Source organism: Aptenodytes forsteri, unplaced genomic scaffold (genome assembly GCF_000699145.1).
Source record: "Aptenodytes forsteri isolate BGI_AS27 unplaced genomic scaffold, ASM69914v1 Scaffold220, whole genome shotgun sequence".
Classification (NCBI taxonomy): Eukaryota; Metazoa; Chordata; class Aves; order Sphenisciformes; family Spheniscidae; genus Aptenodytes; species Aptenodytes forsteri.
In genome coordinates, this window is record NW_008794168.1 from 545,124 (window position 1) to 566,865 (window position 21,742).

Here is a 21,742-nt window from a genome sequence, read left to right on the forward strand (position 1 = left end):
TGTATATATGCATGCATACGCTTCTAGATATACACCTGCACATACCCCCCTCACTTGTCCCACACCATAACGGACCTGATCTACCTTTCATGAATCCCTGCTTTCATTCAGCAGCTTCCACTTCCCATTACAATTCAGAGCTGTATTAGCATCGCTGGGGAAAAACTCCCAAGCTTCCGCAAGTAAATGTCACCATTCGGAAAGCTCTGGCTCCGTCCCTTTCTCCGCTGCCACTGCTTCAGTTCCCACTAGCCCTGCATACATGCTGCCAAAAGCTGGTATTAAACATGCCTGGATATTGGCCTAAGGAGGCCTTAGCCCTCATTTTGATATTTTGCTGTTATCATTCTTAAGCTGTAAGGTATTTTACCTTGAACAAAGAGTTAGATTTAATAGACTGTGCAGCATATGCATTCCTAGCGGAGTGTGGCTGGATTTTGTTGTGATAACACCCCAAATTAAAATTGACAAGTGCTCAGCTTCAGAACTGCTCAAGTCAGTCGTGCTTGCTGTTAATGGGTTAGACATTTCCCAGAACACACAATGGGAGAAGCTTCCAGGAAAAAGATAAGTGTAGGAAAGATTAAAGACAGTTTCTCTAAGCTGTCCTGGTGTTCAAGAATGACAGCGAGGGAGATGGTAGATCAGCAGTCAGCAATTGGATTTCATACATGCATGGCAATTCCCTTCACTTTTAAAGAATCAGATGAGATAGAGACAATAGGAGCTGAAATGTAGGCACGACACCTGGTTACACCACATGGCCCTGTTTTGTTTGCTTATGGCTTTGCTATCCCTTTACTGTTTAGCTGAATTACCCCTTGCTGGTTTCCCAACTCAGGCTCAGGAAAATGTAGACCTTTTGAAGAAAAATTTCCTTAAAAGTAGTTTCATTGTTTGGCAAAGAAAAGTTAGAGACCTGCAGGCATTGTATCAGGAACATGCCCTTTTCCATTTTCAGGTAAAACATGGCCAGTGTTTGTCTGTGCTATTGATTGCTGCACAATTGTTTGCATATAGAGTGGGCAGTTCTCTAGGCTCCCAAAGTGCAACCCCGTGCCTCGAGCGCCTTCTTGTTTCCTATGACATCCAAAAGCTTCTGGATCCTTGCCATGGATTTTAAGGGTGCAGGAATCAATATAATTTACACTGTCCTCAGCTGTACACCAACATAGCGAGAACTCAGTCACTTAGCATGTTATACAGGGATGAAATTAAGAACTATGGAATTAAACTAGGAGAAGAAAAATGCCCCTACCAGGAATGCCTTCATGGAAGTGAGCCTTCTTAGGCTACGAAGAGATACTTGAGATTTCCAAGGACAATGTGGCATGCATGATCTTGCTGCGAGGAGGGAATAAAAGAGCAGTTCAAGTGAAAGCTTATGTATTTTCCACTTTCAAAATTTATATTCCAATCCCACATAAAAGCTATGGGAAAACTGAGTTTGAGAGTATATGTCATCAGTATAAGGTAACATATAGTGTAGGGCTAGCAAAATTATTCCAAAGCAAAAATTACGAGCCCATAAAATTCATATAATAACTCTTACATGTAGTGATACTCTCTGGTAACTATCATATGGTTATGATTAAGCCATTTTGGTCTCCACAACCCTAAATTAGATTAAACAGTTTTAAAGGCAGATTCCTCCCTGCCCCTGCAATAGTGCCTAAGGCAGAATGAAAGCTGTTTGAATAACCCAAATGTACATTTTCATAATTTAGTAGGAAAAAAAAAAACAGAATTTACATTTAAATCTGACTTTCTCAGGTTTACTATGCTTTGTCCATTTGGCAAATGTAATCTATAATACCCCAGAACAGGACTTCAAAGTTATTATTTGTTCTTTCAGTATCTCGCCCTGTGAGACTCTAAAATTGGCTGGAGCAGCTTGCACACCTTATGATACACACGCACACAATTTCTGTGAGTTATTGCTGTAAGGAGGTCTTATGTATATGGTTATTGAATAATGGAGTTCATGCAGAACAAAGGAATGTTATATTTCCTAAAAATATATATATTTTTAAATCTCTTTCTTTTATATGTCTTAAGGGTCTTACACACTCTTTAGCATAACTAGTTTCATCAGAAACCTTTCAGGAAAGGAGATGTTGTTTTCACTCTTTACAGGCAAGAAAGGAGCTGGCTTGGCCAAGATCAGACATTACATTTGTGGTAGAAAAAGGAACTGAATCCAGCTTGAAAAGTCCCAGACTTAATCACTAGCTTTATGGTAACTTTAACTCCATGTATTTATGGATTTTTTTGTAACTTAAAGGAAAAACAAATGCTCAGAGTGAGTGCTTTGATTCTCAGAGGATGAGCTAACATTTTTCGTACATCAAGTATAATTAATCACTAGCTTTATGGTAACTTTAACTCCATGTATTTATGGATTTTTTTGTAACTTAAAGGAAAAACAAATGCTCAGAGTGAGTGCTTTGATTCTCAGAGGATGAGCTAACATTTTTCGTACATCAAGAATAATATATTTCTGACATAAAATAAAAGCTTAACTGTTCATTTAACAATGTATAGCCAGAAACTGCATAACATAGACAAAAAGAAACCAAAAAAAAATTTTACATAAAATAGTGCTTTTTTGTTCTTTTAGGGGGTAGGGGGAAAAGTCACCAGACATTACATTTGTGGTAGAAAAAGGAACTGAATCCAGCTTGAAAAGTCCCAGACTTAATCACTAGCTTTATGGTAACTTTAACTCCATGTATTTATGGATTTTTTTGTAACTTAAAGGAAAAACAAATGCTCAGAGTGAGTGCTTTGATTCTCAGAGGATGAGCTAACATTTTTCGTACATCAAGAATAATATATTTCTGACATAAAATAAAAGCTTAACTGTTCATTTAACAATGTATAGCCAGAAACTGCATAACATAGACAAAAAGAAACCAAAAAAAAATTTTACATGTACAACAAAATAGTGCTTTTTTGTTCTTTTAGGGGGAGAAAGAAAAAGTCACGATTGCAGTTTTTTGGAGCACCTGCTTTCATAGTGGTTTATAGTTCTGTGTCTTTAGACATTTCTGAAAGCTTGCATGAGGTTCATGCCGTAAATATCAAGTCACTTGAGTGGCACACTCACGCTGCTGAAGATACATTGGCACTTATATGCTCCAGACACTGGCACTGTGGAAACATTAAGATTGATAGTAACTAATGATAGATTTTGAAGGCAAGGAAGAAAGGCCACCTACTTTCTCATAAAATCCAGTTAGGGTGTAACTTTAACTTTCAGATCAGCTCAGGAACGTTTTTAAGCTTCTTTAATGCCAATTATTTTACATAAGGGTAAGGGACATGTCCTTCTACACCTCATAAATTTGACATACTGTAGTTTGAAATCTCATTAGCCTTCCGTGTTGCCAGATGCAGCTTACAAACATTAAGGATCTTATGGACATGTTTTTATGCTGTTACTCTCTACCAGTGCTATTTTTGCAAGCATGTGTTTTGTATTTGTCCTTTCCATGAACTCTCCATTTTGTTTAGTAGCTATATTAAAATATTTTACTATAAATCTAGGTTTTTAACTACTTTGGGGTTCTTGGAATGATTGGTGCATGCTCAGAAAAGTTGTATACATAATTTTGTCCTCTGGAAGTACATTAAATACCCATAAATTACACTGAAGTGTCTTGTGGAAGAATGCTTGCTATTCTACTGCAAAATCTTAATCCACCTCTTTATACATTGGTAACATACGGTATTTTAAAAGCCATGTAAAGTTAAGGCTCTGGCTTAACTTGTAAAAGCAAATTAAACGACATCTTATCCTTAATCCAATGGATGTGTGTACACTGCCCAAAATGAGATCCTGTAATTCCCTGCTAACACTGCTCCATTAATACAAACTACCAGCCTGTCTGGTAAATTTGATGTTGCTCTCTCTGCTCTGCAGCTTCTACCTCAGATCAGGTTGGCAAAAGTGAAATCCAGTCCCTGTAGGTTTAGATGAGGCCTAAACGAAGACAGTTATTTTTGCATATACAGAATCTACCTTACAAATTCATACACATATGCTGTGTTCACTGGTTTGTGTTTCACTGGCATGCATACAATATATTGCTTTTTAACACATATTTTTAAATAAAATGTAAATTTTAGCTCCCTACGCTTGGTCAATGAGTGTTTCTCTCTTGAGCATTTAAGAACCAAATAAATTAGAGAGAATCTCTGATGTGATCTGGCTAACATGGATACAGGATTGAGTTAATATTGAAGACCATGAATGAGAAATGCCTAAATGTTTTATAATAATAGTCTCCATGTTATATAATGTAAACCATCCATGGTAAAAAAATACTACACCATCTATCTGCCTTAAGGAAAAATCTGTTTGAACTTTGCCTGATGACAAACCTTAAGAAATACCGATTTGTAGGTGATCTTTACAACCACCTTTGAATTTAGCAGTTATGTGTGGAAATGTGCTGTCCTCCTCCACATGCCTGAAACCTTTGATTTGAGCAGTTATGCCTCTAAAGGTGTTGACCTCCTCCACACGCCTGAGTCTCTTGTAGGTGCCAGTGCTTAGCAGTGGCGCTGAAGAACCGCCTGTGCTCCCTCCCAGGGTTTCGAGGCTCAGAAGGACTGCCCCTCGGATGGCTGCACTCAGGTCTTGAGACACAGGGTCTGTCCAAGTTGTGCCAAAATCAAAGACTTATTGTTTAAAAAAAAATGGTGAATCCAATTTGAAAAGGCAGTACCAGAAATTTTCTATCAACTTTTACTGTAGAAGCTTTGGAACAGATGTATTTTCTCTTTTCTGCCTAGCAGAGGGAGTTTCTCCATAGATAAACGTTCTTCAGACTACTGCTGCCTCCTCTAGCATATGTTTGTCTAGTTCACTGATCTTGCTCCACTGTTTCAAAAGAGATAAACCCTATTCCACACTGTAGTCAAGGGCTTCACAGATATGTGCTGGGGAGGCAATATTAATTTCCTGAAAAAGTAGCTGTTTTTCAGAACATTCTCTGTTCTGAAATTTTAATACAAAACCTTCTTTCTCCTAAATCCAACTTGTTTCCATGGGAAGAATCACATATCACAAAAAATGCCGAGCAAAGTCCAATCTGCATACCCCCTGGGGCTAAGACTTTACCATATGCTCTTTCCTTATGCTGCCGATCCCTCTGCTTCTTAGGGAGGAAACGCAAAGACATCTGTGAGCATGTAGCAAACACATTTGTGAAAATAGAGGAGGAGCTTCCACAGTAAAATGACTCCTATGGGAAACACAGATTTCTTTCTTTTTTAGATAACAAGCTAGCTCGTAACTGAGCGGTCACTGGTTACACCACTGCTTTTCAGGTAATTTCCTGTAACAACCATTTTGTTTCATTCATTGGCATTATTCCCCTAAGACTTGTGTCAAAGGGGGCAGCAAGACCTCCTCTCCATGGATTAATTGGCTTGGCCTCAGACCCAGATAGAGCAGCTGTCATTCACACGAATCATTGCACAGATTAAGATTTGGATTATTTCCCTTCTTTTCAGTGTTTTACAGATGAAATGCCTCAATTAGACATGATCCCTTGCTACACTGCCATTTATTCCCACCATTCCTGAATGTGTCACTGTTGGCAAACAATGCTGGGTATGAAGACACCAGACAGATTTGGGTAATGGTTTCTCAAGGTAGTGGCTGGTAGCAGAAGTGCTGCAGTTTTTGTCTCTCCATGGTGAGATAGGCCTGTAGAAATAATTAAGACAGACTGAGCAGCCTCCAAGTGCTGTGTATCCACGTCATCCTCAGCTATTAACCTTTTGCCCTGACACCTCAGAGGCAAAGGGGATAAAATCATCTGGGATTTACTGTTTAGGGAATCATGCTTTTCCCTGTTCATATCTCCTTTCAACAAGATGCTCTCTGCTCATCCTTTTCACCTTTGCAGCACAAGGCTGGCTTTGCTGTGCACAAGCACATACGGTGTCTCATTAACCAGCCATCCTCCAGTTTCCCAAAGCTTCGTGCTTCCCCTTGATGCTTTTATTTTCCTGTGTTCCTTCTCTGCTATGCCATTAATACAACCTTGACACAAAGCTTGCCAAGAAAATCTCATTATCCTACTGCAGGCCTTTTATTTTGGTTGGTCAATCTGTTCGACATAACTTAGCTATAAAAATATTTTGATGCCTATTGTCTGACAAAGCCAGGTTGAACTTTAGGCAGGCTAAACACTTATTAGCAAAAATTAAAATTGTATTTTCTTTCCTTCCACAAATTTAATTCTTTCTCACTATTTCCAAGTCAGTGGATGTAGAGCTGGCTGGAGGGGAAGACCCAAACCAAGGTATACGAAACCTGAAATATTACAGGCAGCATGAAACCCTGTGTATGTGCATCCATCTTGTTATTCTTTCAAACAAAGCAAACATTTATCAACTATAAGCAACCAATTTATGTTTATGATGCTGTTTTTTAGGGAAAATAATTAATTGCTTGTTCTTTAAAAGTTGAAGTATTTATGTTTCTAGTTTCTCCGGATCACGGTTGTTACAGTGACAGGTTTCATGAGGTGAAGAGGAAGCTCTTGTAGTTTTTGTTCTAAACTGAGTCCGAAGCTAAGCGTGTAGCTACCTCTACTCAGCTAGACTTGCTTGTGCTGCAGGCTCGCTGGGGTCTGCTTTTTTAACTAGGTTGATTTAGCACAGGGCCACCTTGTACTTTTGTGTATGCAGAGTGAAGGCACTGCAAACTCACTCTAGGTGGTAATTTCACTTCAGGGGATGTTATCAAAGTACCAGAACATTAGCTATGCTTACATTTGAGAAATGCATTTTACGCCATATATATATATATATATAGCATTCTTGACCCTTAGTCTTGGCTCCAAGCTTTCCTATGTGTCCAAAACATATACATAACAGATGCTTCTTTGTTTCACACCAGCCACTGTAGACACAGCTGATACTCTTCAGTGGACATGTTTATTGAAACTTTCAGACAAAATGTCTCAATCACCTGGTAAGCGTTTTAATTTGAAATCTGCCTTTCTTCTGTGCAATATGAAGCTTGCCTTTTGCCTCACTCCTTCCCGCAGGTTTTTTTGCCACTCCTGCCAAGCTTGAACTGTGCTTTACCTGGAGTTTTCACTTTTCCCTGGGCTGTGAAGCCCAGACATTTAGACTGCTTTTTTGCATAAAACGGTTTTATGGAGTAGGGTGCAAACCGAAAGGAGGAAACGGTATCCACTTCTTAACAGAAGTTTACCACAGATCTTAAGCGTTCAAAACTGGTGATTTCAAAGACAAGATAAAAAAGCCTTTGGCCTGCTGAAAAAGGAGGCATTAGCCCCAGCCTTCTGTACCTTTTTCAGCTTCTTTCCTAGCACTGTTTCTCCTACTGGTTTATTGAAGCAGAAAGCATGTGGCCCAAGAGAATTGTCCGCTACTCTAAGTACTTTGTATGACAGTCAACCAGTTTGCAACCCTTTACTTATGGAGATTATATTGTTACGTTCAGAGGACTTTATTGTGATCTCACTCCTTAAAAAACAGGAGCAATTTTCACTAAAGCAACAGAGTACGCAGCCAAAAGACAGGCATAGGCAAGATCAGTGTAAGACATGCAGTGTCTGGTATGTTGCTGTGCATACTTCCTTGCTGCACCAACCCAGCTGGGGTTTTCAGCGTAGCAGGCACAAAAGGACTTCCCAAATGTGAAATAAGAAAGATGCTTAATTCCTCTAATTTCTTCAGGGAAATCCTCTCCTCCCTTCAGGGGTGGAAGTGGCCATATGACTTTCTGAACTGGTTAAACTGGCTGCTAAGTGTGCAAAATATTGCCAGGCTTGATAGGTCTCCTCTTGCTATTTCTCTCCTCACTGAGCACACTACAATTTTAATTCCACCCCAGGTCTCACGAAGATAAGGCATGAATAAACTCATTAGATAGATACTGGATACAAAAGCAGCATTCAGGCAAATTTCCCTCTCCTCAAAGTCTGAGTGAGTAAAGCTTAAAGAAGTCACAAACTAAACCAGGAAGAATAAAAACATACGATTGAAAAACATCTTTCATTTTTCTCTTTCAGACATCCTATCCCTATTTCATTAGAAAACATTTCTGTATCTTACAAGAATCCACTTTAAAGATCATATTTTTTTTTACATCTGTGTTTAAAACTCCTCTTGATAACAGTGGATTCCAGGTATTGCCTATTCCTAGGTAAAATGGCTTTTCCAGCAGCCAAGAACCACTTTCTACACAGAAGAAACAGTTTTCACCTCCCAACATCTGTTGAAAATGCATATTAAAAACTAGTACTAGAGAGTTTGGGTTTGATTTCCACTTAGCAGTGCCGTAATGAACTTTTTTTTTTGCCTTTGGGCTTGTCAAATGTGCACTTAAGCACACAAGTAAGTGCATTTGGGCACCCTGCTGCAGCCCTGCACAAGACATAAAACAGAAACAGCCTCCGCTGTGAAGCACAGGTTTAAAGCTTCATTGATATTTTGAGAAAAAAATGCAGCAGAACTTGTCCGCATTCAGAGGCTGGATCTTGAAAAATGGAATTTCCAAGGGGAAAGCTGACAGTCGGAGAAATGTTGAGGGCGGTGTTGCAGTTGCCTGGGAGGAAGAGCTTCTCAGTGCCCTTTATTCAGCTATATAGGCCTTTCTATGTTCATTCTTTGAATTTAAGCATGATTTTTTAAAACCAATTCTTAAAATAGAGCAGTGTTTTGAATATCTTTTTTCAGGCATTCTCTCGTAGCTTTAAATCTGCAGAGCTCATGTGTACCAAGCTGTTCTTTCAAAACGGCTCAAAGGAAAAACACCCTGTCCCCAAATGCTACAACTTCAGAGGCCTCCAGCTGACTACCCAGGCCTGAGGTATTTTCTTCATGCTATCTTTAATATAAATAGCAGGTGGCCAATTACCCTTACACATGTGAGTAGTCCCAAGACTTGGCCTCAGTTTCCCCTTTTGAGGAATGATTGATCATCACAGCCATCTCAGAGCTAGTATCCAAGCTACTGACATTTAGGAAAGATCCCTAAATTATACATCCAATGCACCATTGAAAAGGAAGCGTGAGTACAGGTTGATTCCCAATTCATTCATTAAGTGTTCCCAAGGATATGGAGGGTGATCTGTGAGGACAAGAACCCATGGCAATGTCATTTGTTTTTCTCATTTTAGTTATTTAAGAGTTCAAGAAACACATTGCTCTTGATAAGAATTTACTCTGAAGTGGATTTTTTCTGTGTATAAATACTTTGCTTTCAGTGCAGGTCGCTTTGCAAATTTATATTTTGGTTTGTTCTTGGTTTAGAATCTCCACTTTCTGGGCCTTTGTAGCTAGTGTTATGACTCAACATAAACTTGATATTTTAAAAAAGAAGAAAAGCACTTTCAGTTTCTCTCAGTTCTTTGTAATTAAAGGACCAAAAAGCTGAAGCTAGGTAGGAAGTAGTTTTCATAACCAGGATGCGTGCCACTTTAATGACATAAAAGGATCAAGGAAAAAATCCTTAGCCCTGAGGCATCACAATGTGTGTCAATGTGTCAATGACTTAAGGGTTATTTTAGTGACATGTAAGCCATTGAATCTGCTCTTTCTGTAGCATTTTGGGGACCTGTATGAACTGACCTTGGAAGAAAAAATGTTCAGGAATCATAATGTTCAGCATTCTGTTGATTCAAAAAAATGTCATATATATAACAAGACAAAATATGTCCTCATAGAATCATAGATCAATTTAGGTTGGAAGGGACCTCCAGAGGTCTAACTCCAAGCCTTTGCTCAAAACACGGCCAACTTCAAAGTTAAATCAGGTTGCTTGGACTTTGTCCAGATGACACGGGCTCCATCCTTGTCCAGCTCCAAGGACAGAAATGCCACAACCTCTCTGACAAACCTGTTACTGTGATTGACCACTCTCATTGTGAAGAATTTTTTTAATATATCCAATAGCAATTTCCCTTGCTGAACCTTGTGTCCGTTGCCTCTTGAGCTTCTGCTGTGTACCCCCAAAAAAAGCCTAGGTCCATCTTCTCTGTATCCTCTTTAGGCAGTGGAAAACAACAAACAGATTCCTCCGTGGCCGCCGCCTTCTGTGGCTGAGCAAACTTAAATGCATCTAGAGCCAAAATACTTGTGTTTACAGAAATGAATTTTTAAAAAGCAATGTTGAGCTCTATATGTATTGTGTCTTAGTGGTTATACCTCTAACAAATGGACTTGTCGGGAAGAAAGGCAGTGTTCAAGCCTACTGTTTCAGCCTACTCTTTGATAGTCAAGCACCTTCCTGTTCTGAAAGTCAGGCACTTTGCTGGCAATCAAGGACCTTAAACAAACTGATGGTATTTCAGCCTTGGATGAAACACCAACTCACTCTTTCCTAGTAATATTGTCTCTAAAACCTTGCTTATACCCCTCAAGTAAAGAGATGTGACTAAAAGGACACATTCAAAGAAGGAACTGAAAAAAGAATGAAAAAAGTGTCATTTTCATTATTACTTTTCTAATGATAATGTCATTCCTCTACAGATCATGAATACTGTCAATCATTATGTCTCATAAAAATGGGAATACATGAGTATTTAACTGAATTTTTAAAGGGAGAATTACACATATTCAATTTTGCTTGATGTGAAAAGTGTTGCTGAGCTGTCTACGGCAGGTCTTGATCCCAAGTGGGAGTGGATGCTAGGTTAGAGTTGAGCTGCATGCCTGGAAGGAGTCAGATTGGAATAAAATAACGATGTGAAGCCACTTTTGATCCTCCTCACGCCTATCTGTCTTGGATCTGAGGCCAAAGAGTTTAGCTCTGAGGTCTTGATCTGTCTGAACAAACAACAGGCCATTTAAAACAAATACTGAACATTGAACAACTATCAGTTAATGTTTACATTGCAGAGCTTGTTATCATTATATTTAATGCTGTACAAATACACGGTACAATTATGCTAATATATATGTCACCCGTCTCAGAAGGTCTACAAGATAAGACCCTAAGGTTGCTCATAAACAGAATTGTCCTGGATCTGTCCTATCTATAAACCTGTATCTTGCTATCACTGTCTGAGCACTTTAAAATGTGATGTTACTATGGGTGCGTGGTTCTTCACTGACCTTCACACAGTGTTCATGTTCCCTTATCAGTAGGAGTGCCACTTGTGCCAGCAGGATATGCTGTACTTATTCCATTCGTACTACTAGAAAGTAATATAAACATGAGGCAGTCCAGAGTCATCTGGACTCTATGAAAATACACCTTCTACACCCACTGAACTTTAATTGCATTCTTGTGAACACAAAACACTACCTCTGCACCAGAAATTACAGCGCTCTGGTCAAAACAGACGGGGTCCTTCCCCAACTTTCACAGCATCTGTTTAGGAAACAGACTCTGACTGTTTGACTCTGACTCTGACTCTGAAAGGAAACGTGGGTCACTTTGTAAGAAACGGAGCTGGTAAACGGCCTGCATTACATGCAGGTTACTTCTCTTTGCATGTACCCAGGAAAAGGACAACATCCTGTAAATCACATCAAGGAGCAGTTTATTCACAAGGCAACTAGAAAGCCTGTAAATTCTTGGCAGACAAGACATTGCAAATATCCTGCATATTTATTTTAAGATAAACTTTAAAAAAAAGAGATCAGTATCACCAAAATACATGTTGCAAAGGAGACTAAGGCATCAGATAAATTGCAGTATTTGTCCTGTATCAGAGAGACTTGCCTCAAGGCTCAGTAATTGCTACAGTCTGCTGCGCGAGAAGGATGGCAATGAAACAGGTAGGTCAGACGGGAGAAACAAGCTCCATTCCCTACAGAGAAATTATACTCTTGGATAAAACCAGGGCACTCTTTCTGGAAGATCTGTGTATATTCATGTGGAAAGAAAGAACCAAACATAATTACTTGCAATGCTGCCATGCATATAATTACAGTTGTGATAATATGTGAAATGAGCCAAAACATTTGCTAGGCTGTTTTCTTTAGAAGGACCCAGAAAACACCATAATAATAACCCTACCAATCTAGAAAAGGACAACTTCTGCTGTGACACATGGACATAGCTTTGAAGAAATTTTGGCTGTCCTCCCAAATACAGAGAGTTAGATTTTTTTGTTCTCTGTGCTAGGTTAACACACAGCCTGAGAAGTAGAAGTCATGCTTGTATTATTTCTGAAATACATTAGTCTTTGCTTTCTTGCCTTAGCTCTTTATTTTGTCTTCTAGTTCAGTAGTTTTCAAGATCCTTCCAATATATGAATCCCAGAAACATTCCCAGTGGGAAGATGGACCAATTTCCCATACATCGATTGTTGTAAAGCATTTGCAGATTTGCTTTCCTTTGTCACTTTTCATTGACCCCTTAAAAGCAGACACCGGTTCCCCATGGTTTTGTAGTCCATAGCCTGAAAACTACTGCTCTAGACACTTTGACGTTTCATAATGTGTTTCTCTGTCATTGTGTTTTTAAGCAGCTGCTGTTCAGAAGTAGGTCAGCATGTGCCAGCAGCTCATAATCAGGAGAAAAGGGGACGCTCTGGGTCATGCTTCACCATGGCTGTGGGAGTCCTGATCCATGAATTGAGTGTCTATTCAGTTCCTACTTCAGTTTCTCAGATCACACAGGCACACAGACATACACACAAACAAGCACGGAGCATACTTTTTTAATCATGAGCAAATATCTGCTTCCTATTTACAGATTTACAAGCTGGGTAAGTCATCAGTGTTGTGTGGATTTTTCCAGAGCAAGGAAGAAAGAAAATTTGCATAGGGACAGCAGAATTCAACCCCCTCTTCTTTAATGAGGACTCCCAGCCTCATCTGCAGTGACCTTCATGGCAGGCCTCCCACGGACTTCAGTTGTGTCAGGGTTTGGCTTTGAAAACTGCATGCTGGAACATGTCGCTCAGCTCAAAGAGTGTTTACAACTTGAGGGAAATGGAACTTGCACATTTAATGTAGAGGGCTTTGAAATCCCCAAGCGGTTCATTTTCCAGTGTTAACTTCCCCAGTATAATACACCGCATTGTAACCTCAGACCCAGGGGTTCAGCCATCTGTGACCAAGACCCAGATCTGCAAAGCGTAACAAGGCTCCAAAATGACATCGTTATGCATATTACAACATTACAAAGCTCTTGCTTTAGATGTACATTTTTTTCCTGGATGATGGGGAAACGCAGTTCAAGGTTGCCCAATGTTAAGACAAACATGACAGAATAGCAAGCCCATCTCTACTGTTTTTCAACATGTGGTTACTTTCTGTACCCACAAGGGACTCGCTGTCCATATCCTTCCGAGACCAGCACTAGCCACGTGGTTATGTCAAATGCTTAGGGGATAAGTGGTTTGATTACTGTAAGTGTCTTGCTTAATCTACTAAGTCATGCAGTTCCACCTGGTGGTAAAAATATAAAGATTTATCTTTGTAGGTTTGTTAAAAAGGCACTGGATGGTACAAGTTATCCCCACTTTGCTCATCAGAAAAGCAACCAACAGGTATAGAGAGACAAACTTGTAACTTTGATGGCAAAATAGGTTTGTTATAACCTAGTTAGTTTTCAGCAATGGTTAAAAAAGTGTGTAAACACCCCTTTGAACTCTAGAAAAAATAACTGTTATTGATTTCTTTAAAACATGGGCCTGTCATCCTCCACCAGCATATACATATGGGTTCGTATCTATCAGCAACCCAACTCTATTTTGACGAATGGATTCTTAACCAAAAGTGATAATTTTCTCACTTTTTGAAAAACCCTGGTACTGGGATTACTTTTTTTTTCATTCCTTTCCAGTAGACTCTTTAATGACATGAATACCATTATCCCATTTCCTACAAAGTTTGCCTGAGACTTTAATACCAGAAATTACTTGCTCCTGCAGAGCAAGTAACTGTGACAAGCAACACAGTACTATTGTTAGTATGCTGTTCCAGATGCTCAAGTTAATCAAGTAAGAAGGAAACATGTCTTTTAGAGCAAAATTTACTTGCTATTTTGTCAAAACCTGTGCATTCCATTAGCAGTAAGCAGAACATCAACAAGTAGCAATCACAGCACTATTTTTGCCCCTTTAGTTCTAAAGTTAGACTTAACAACAACAAAGATCATTTGAACAGAACAAAGACTTTTTTTTTAGAAAGACATTGCTGTTACTGACCATAATTGCAAAGATGAAAACTACCCTTCTTATGGTTTCAGTTATCCTCTATTAAAAATGTTGAGCTTTACTTCTAGGCTGAGCTTGTCTAGCTTCAAATCCAAGCTTTAAGCTGGATTTTGCAGTACCATTGCCAACTAAAGGCTCTGCCAAAGACAGGTCTGTGCCTGAAATCTGGGAGCTCCACTCAGCCACACAGTTACCACATCACTCTGTTCCCATCTCACCACGATGAGGTCTTCTATTTTTTGGGACAGAACAAACTTAAAAATCGACTAGCTTCTTAGTCCCTTTAACACACTTCTTAAGTACAAGTTTTGTACGCATTGTGCTGCCTTTGCTCCCCTGCACTCGAAGCCAGTTCTGTTTCCTTGGGAAATCCCATGGGCACGCATACACTCTTTCCTAGAGCACCATTGTAGGGACTCCCAGGGCACTCTGACTTCAGAGTTTCTTCCTTCGCAGTCATACAGGACCGAACTTGAAGAGAGACACATGTCTATAGCAATTCATATGCATGGTCACTTCTTACTTTTTAATAGCAGTGATGCAGAAACCCAGACAAAGAAAATAATGGAATATTATACTTCCCACTTCAGGGTCCTCACCACTCTGTAATTCTCACTGTGTTTTCACTGTGGACCTCTGAAGTACCCAGATATTTTCCTTGTAGCTTCAAGTTTCTCCTCTGAATCACTATGAATCTAAAATTGGTGCATCCTCTGCAATAAATTTCATTTCTCCTTGGTTGATCTTACTGTGTAATCCACCCTCTTCAGACTACAAAAGCAATTCTCTTCATCTTCACACCTTTCCAAATTTTTGTTGCTTGTAAATCCATTCTCTGACTTTCTAGGCATGTTGTTTTTGAAAGGATTTACCACAAGTTGTTTTGGTTTTGGTTCAGATCTTCATTGAAATGCCATTTGTTTCAAATCCTACCCCCCCTTAGAGATATTGCAGAAAAGTAGTTTCTCTGAGTTTCTACTTCCCATTCTTCCAAGGTGTTTCCAACCTGACTGGCAGCCACCTAAGTTCCACATTGCTCCCAAGGCTTGATTCTAGTACCAAATAATGAACTCCACAAGCAACAAGTATTTATAATTCTGGACCTTCATAGCATCAGACAGAATCCATAGGGCTTACCAAACCAGACTCCTGAAACTGCCATTTCTCTGGATAAATCAAATCACTTCTTAACTTTCTTTTCGATAAGCAGAATAGATTGTGATCCTTAGCATCAACATTATAAATCGTGGTGCTTTTCTCCCAAGCCTTAAACCATTATCAAGGTCTTTCTCTGACTGTCAATAAGGTAACATTTCATTAGTGATCATACCAGTGATCATACCATAAAATAACTTCATTAATCTCATTTCAGAGAGTTCCTGGATATAATGAAGAATGTCAGGATAGGGACAGAACCTGGCAACAGGCTGGGGTTTCCAAAAGGATGCCGTAAGCACGGTGTTATTCAGATACATTCCCAATTGCATCCTCTCATCAAATTTTTCATGTGAAGCTGTTGCAGTGACACAACATTAAAGAACTTGTGTGGTGGTTTGGGCATTTTCCTCGACAGTAAGGGTTTGAATTTCCTGGAAAAGAAGCAAAGTTGGGAATCCATCTAATAACATCCTTTAACCATTGAGCTGATCTCTGACAATCTGCTCCATTTTAAGCTATATTTTAAGAGGATGTACCAATGTTCTGTTCAGTTTGCTGGAGCTGAAACATCTTACTCGGCAAAGATAAAAAATGTGATTTCATAATGATACTCTTGTCAAAGGATCATGTAATCTGGGACTATTTCTCGTAGAGGTCACCAGGCATTTCTGAATGACAAGGTCATCTTTTTGGAAGCACTCCCTCCTCCTCAGTTGAATGAAAATAAAATACCCTGTGTACCTCAAAGGACAAATCAGGCTATGACTACCCTATCTTGACAAATCATGAAAATTGCTCAACAGTGAAAACTGTCTTCACTCTTTCTCCATCTCTCATGCATTTCCCTCATACATGCAGCAATCTGGTTTCCTCCAGCTGTGATTCCTCCTCTGCTTCCACTCTTACAAATCCTCAGAAATGGTCCTCAGGATTAAATGTTAGGGAGGGTGGGGACAGGGTATCATTCCAATGAGAAGATTGTGCAGATTAAAATGTAATGTAATAAAACAAGTCTTTTAGAAATATGCACTTACAGGCATTTAACTATAAGCAGACCATTTCATAGCTTTTATTACACTGGACTCCTGCCAGTAAATGAAAATCACACGGAACACGCAACTTTCACAATGAGATTTTTCCCTTATTGCATCTAACTACCAGAGACAGCAGTCACCTCCACTGGTGCTCTGCCTTTGGCCCCCTTCTGAGATTTAGGCCATTAAATTGCTTCCACATGACAGGACTTGGAATGCTGAAAATCAATCTAACTTATGATTCTGAAGTTTAGTTTCCTTTCAAGAGTCGTATTTCAAAAGTTCACAGCTGAAACCCTTCCTCTTCTAGCTTCAAGCCAGGATCATTTAAAGGTAATTTAAACACTCTAAGAAGATTGTAACATAAGCTCTTTTTCTGCATTGATTTATTTTTCAACATGAAAGAGTTAAGAGAAGAAAAACCTTTTAGAAGGTATCAAGCACTAATATTAAGGAATTAATTGTGGAGAGTATCAGAAAGAACAAAGATTGTCTGATTGCTGTTTATTTGCACAAGTCATTTACTATACAATTCAACAGCTCGTTTTCACGCTTTCCTCTCCTTGACACAGATTGCGAGACACACTGATCTAGTTTCTGGCAAACTAGTGCTATACTGAGTGATGGATTTGGATGCCATTGGCTAATCTTCACAAATACTTCAGGGTAAAGAAAATTACCCTTTTTATTTTTGTTTATTCCAGCCCCTCTTGCACTGAAATCTCTTTGCCTAGGAAAAAGATTGTATACCAGCATTTAAGTGCTCTTGATACATTTGTTCCCAGTGGCCATGAAAGAGCTGTGTTCATTTCTTAGCCCATTAATTCCATGTGATCATTTCACTAAACCGAGCCTTACTGTCCATTTTAAAGGTCTTTTCAGTAAGATTAAAAGCAACATAATAAGTGGTGTATAAATATTTGGATATTCTGTTGTTTACTAGACAGAATGCAAAGCATTTGCTTTTTTCCCGAGGTCCTTCTTTGCACTATCCAGCCTTAATTTATGGTCTGAGGGTTAATATTATACAAACAATCATTTATTTCAGAAGAAATGTGATCATTATTAAGCTATTCCATTGGTTAAAGAAGAACCTCTGCTTTCTTTATCCCAGCTGGGTTGAGGTGGTTGCCTTAGGCTGCAGGCTGGAGAATGGAAAGCAGATGAAGCACGCTGAAGATTAACCACACAAAGAAGCTGCCTAAACAAAGAAAGGGCCACGATAGGAGGAGGAGAGAAAGTGTCTCAGCCTAGACAGGCACACTGGAAAAGAAACGGCACATAGCTGCTCACTACTTTGTGTCTTCACAAAAAACTAGGAAGAAAGTTATCAGCAATTCCTGTGGACTGATCTGTGTATATGCAAGCAAACTGGGCTTGTGGGTGCTTTCTGATAAGAAAGGAAATACAACAACCCACGAATGACGCTGGTCATTAACCCAAATGCTGATATGAGGAAGACTGTTTAAAGGTGAAGCTCTTCATTTTGGTCTGTTTACACTCACACTGGAGACCAGAGGAGTCTATTTAATCATGTTAAAGACTCAAATTAAACCTGCAGATATCTCTTCAACCACGTTACCCCTATATGTCCCACTACCCCATATATCCCAAATGCACTAATGACTTTTGTCTCCTGTACTTTATATGGGATTCATCTTACCCAACCGAAGAAATTAAAGTTTTAAAAAGTTTAAATGTTGGTGCTACTCACCCTGGCTTCCTTTGTAATCAAATGAGAAAAATAAGGAGTGATTTACATGACTTTTCTTAGCAATCTATCTTAAGAAGAGATTAACTACCCTCTAGAGATGCTCACTTCTTTCTACTGACTGCAGAAGGAGACTATAGTGAGCAGTACAGGCTTCAAAGCCTAACCCTGACGCGCCTAACTGAGGAGAGAAGACATCCCGGTATACAAGCAGGGAGTTCACTTTCTGCTAGAGAAAAGTCTTTCTCAGTCATTTTCAGGAGACTGGCAGTGTCATTGCAACAGTGCGTTTCTGGCTGGCAATCTTAATATTAATAATCACAAGAGGTTGTTTACTATTATTTTTCCCATTAAAAATCCCTAATGCATTGACTGATGCTCACTGCCAGTTAAGCACCATTTTGCCTGATACCAAGTCAAACTGAAACCATGGTCAGTACTCACGATACCTCAGAACAGCGTCTAGCACAAAGTGTCCACCGGCAGACCCAAGGAGACATCTTTGGAAATCCTTTTGGTGGAGACAAACCTTTGGAAGGTCTCCAGTGTATTTCCTTGTTCTCTAATAAAGGACACTGCATGCCAGAGACATACAGTCCTGTTCTTTAAACTTCATAATTCCTATGGGTCCAATCCTTCCCCTTCAATCACTAGCCACAGGATTGATCTTTATTTTGAAAATCTTTACTTACTCCACATTAAAGAATTTGTTTTCAATTATTTTTAAAGAAAAATTACTCCTGGTTTTACGTAGCTTCTTGCTGAAAAGTGTGGTAGCTCATAGAGCAAAACAGCATTCTTGGAAATATAAGGCTGGCTTAATTGGTTTACTTCATTCGCTACTTTTGTGCTTAAATAAATATGAGTTAGGCTGAAATACTAATAGGAGTGATATACTAACACTTCATTAGCAACCATATACTGTTCCCTCTTTCTTTCCCAAATGAATTCAATCTTCATTCTATTCCTCAACTACAACAACAGACATTTTCACAGACAACTGAGGCAGACTTTTTGAAGCTGGGCTAAAAGTAGCAATGAGATTAAGTATCTACAGTTTTGTTACTTTTAACTGATAATTAAAATAGGAAAGCTCGATCACACCTATGTTAAGAAGGAAAAATATGAACACAAAGTACTCCTACTGAAGCCCTGTGAAAGCCATATGAGTCTGTCCATGGACTTAACTGTCTTTGGATCAGGCCATCATTAAGCATTTGCCTGGACATGCTGTTATAGACCCTTGATTTCTGACTTTATCTCTGTTTCAATGACTTCTGTGAAATAAATGGACCAGACTCATCTTTTCTGAGGCTTTAGCTTTTGGACAAATGGACACAGGATTTAGCCTATCTGTCTAACCAGACTATCATCTGGATGCCACGTTAAAAGGAAGAATTTTTAGAAGTTTTGCCACAGAAGAGGCACATATCGAAGTCGTATGTATAATCTGGGGATTTTCAGTGATCCTTATGATACAGTATTCTGCTGAGACAGTAAGTAATGTGAGATGAGCTCTGGTCTATGCACAGTGATTGACAAATCTGTTCATAACAATGGGATCAGAAGCATGTACCTGGATTCCCCTGGGGAGAATCTGTTTGGATAGTGTTACACCGCTAAAGAGCTGACGTGTCAGTGAAATGTTTACTGCACTCAGACCTTGTATTGGTATAAGTTTTCCTCGAGCTTGTCTAAAAACATGATTTGGAAAGGTCTATGATCAATGCTTCAAAAGAAGGTTTACCGTCTTCATATAAAAGTTGCATTACCTGAATAATCTCTTTTTATACACTAGGTAATTCTGTCAAAGAATCTAACAGCTTTCTCCTCTTTTCTTGCTGAAGACACATTCCTGATTTCTATTCAGGAAAGGACTAAGGCAAATCTTCTGAGCAATCAGCTGACTTTTTATTAGATTAATGCAGTTGACTGCTTCATGAGTTTTTCAGAGTGCAAAGACCTCATACGTTTGAGCAATTGAATGAAATCATAAGTCTTGCCATCTACTAGCAATACAAATTTTTATTATTTATAAACATTTGTTTCAACTGTTCAGCAACAGCAAAGCTATACTCAGCACATAGCCACTATTAGTAGTACCAGGAAAGTCTGATTTATCTGTCAGGGGTGGTTTTGTCACGTTGGAGTACAAGTGCTCATTTGCTTGTTTAATAAGTGTCATAAGTGTTAATATTAAATATTAATATTAAACACTGCAAATAAAATTTCACTTTCATTTCCAAAGACATCCTCTACCCATTGACATGCCTTTCCAGTCTCACGGTGATCTTCATTTGCTTGTTCTCTTTCAGATCACACTAAACTAGAAACTTATCTCTTGTCAGGGCCAAAAAATCTTATGCATCTGTGGAATATCACATAAATACTAAAGTGCATTCAAAACACAAGAAAACTGAAAATAAAATTTCACTTTCATTTCCAAAGACATCCTCTACCCATTGACATGCCTTTCCAGTCTCACGGTGATCTTCATTTGCTTGTTCTCTTTCAGATCACACTAAACTAGAAACTTATCTCTTGTCAGGGCCAAAAAATCTTATGCATCTGTGGAATATCACATAAATGCTAAAGTGCATTGGATTCATAATACCAGAAATGTAAGATCTGGGTGCCTGAAATTCTTCTTTTGTTAAGTTGCTCATGCCAAAATATGCAGTTCTCCAGGGGTTTGTCTATATCTCACTGGCATCTACCAGCTGTAGAACTGCTATGTAGCCTACTTTTTTCTAGTTCTCCACAGTTATTAGGCTTCTCTTTCTTGCCACAGTGAAGTTTTAAAAAGTAAAATCTGTTTCTGTTACACATTTTCTTTCCATGTACCTTTATTACTGTTTGAGATTAACCACTGAAGATTACATGTTTTTGATTTTGCTTTGAGGACACATGATATCTATTGCATCACTATTTTGCCAGGGGCATTCAAAGTGCCCTAGCAGATGAGTGCATGCATGCTTCTGACTCTTGGATATGAAGAGAGCTGTTTGAACAGCTACAGCCAGCTCCATTGTGTTCATAGCAAACTCTGTGAAGTTCCTTTCAGCTACATGTCACTTCCACTTTATGTTGTCTGAAGTTTTAACAATGATAGGCAGTACTAAGCTCTTTTCAAAATTCTTGCTCAATCAGGAGCTGATACTCAAACCTGGCTGCATATAATTTTTTAAGTATGATGACTTTTTCAATAAGTGTGAAATAATTTTCATGGGCACATTCAGACATTTTTTGGACATTCAGACATTTTATTCTACACTGTATATTTGGCACTACTATTTACCTATGTGGAAAAAAGATAATGAACTAGACAAATCTGCCATATGAAGAAGACACAAATGAGAGGTGCTCAGTGCTTTGCTTACAGAAAATAATACTGTTCAGTTTCATACCATTGTCAGCTCTTAATTTCAGCTCAATCGCTCTTTCCAAAGGCTAGGAGTACTTGCTTTAACAGAGAAGCTGGCTTAACTGTTCTGCAATAACTCCCCCATGTGGGCATTCCATTTTACTCTATATTTATTATTTCATTTTCAAAACAGTAAAGTTGTCTCAAATATTAGTCTTTCTTTCAAGTATAGTGGCTGCACATACAATTTTTCTGGCACACTTATGACATATGGAAATATCTTGGTTACTCTCCCTGTGTCAATAAA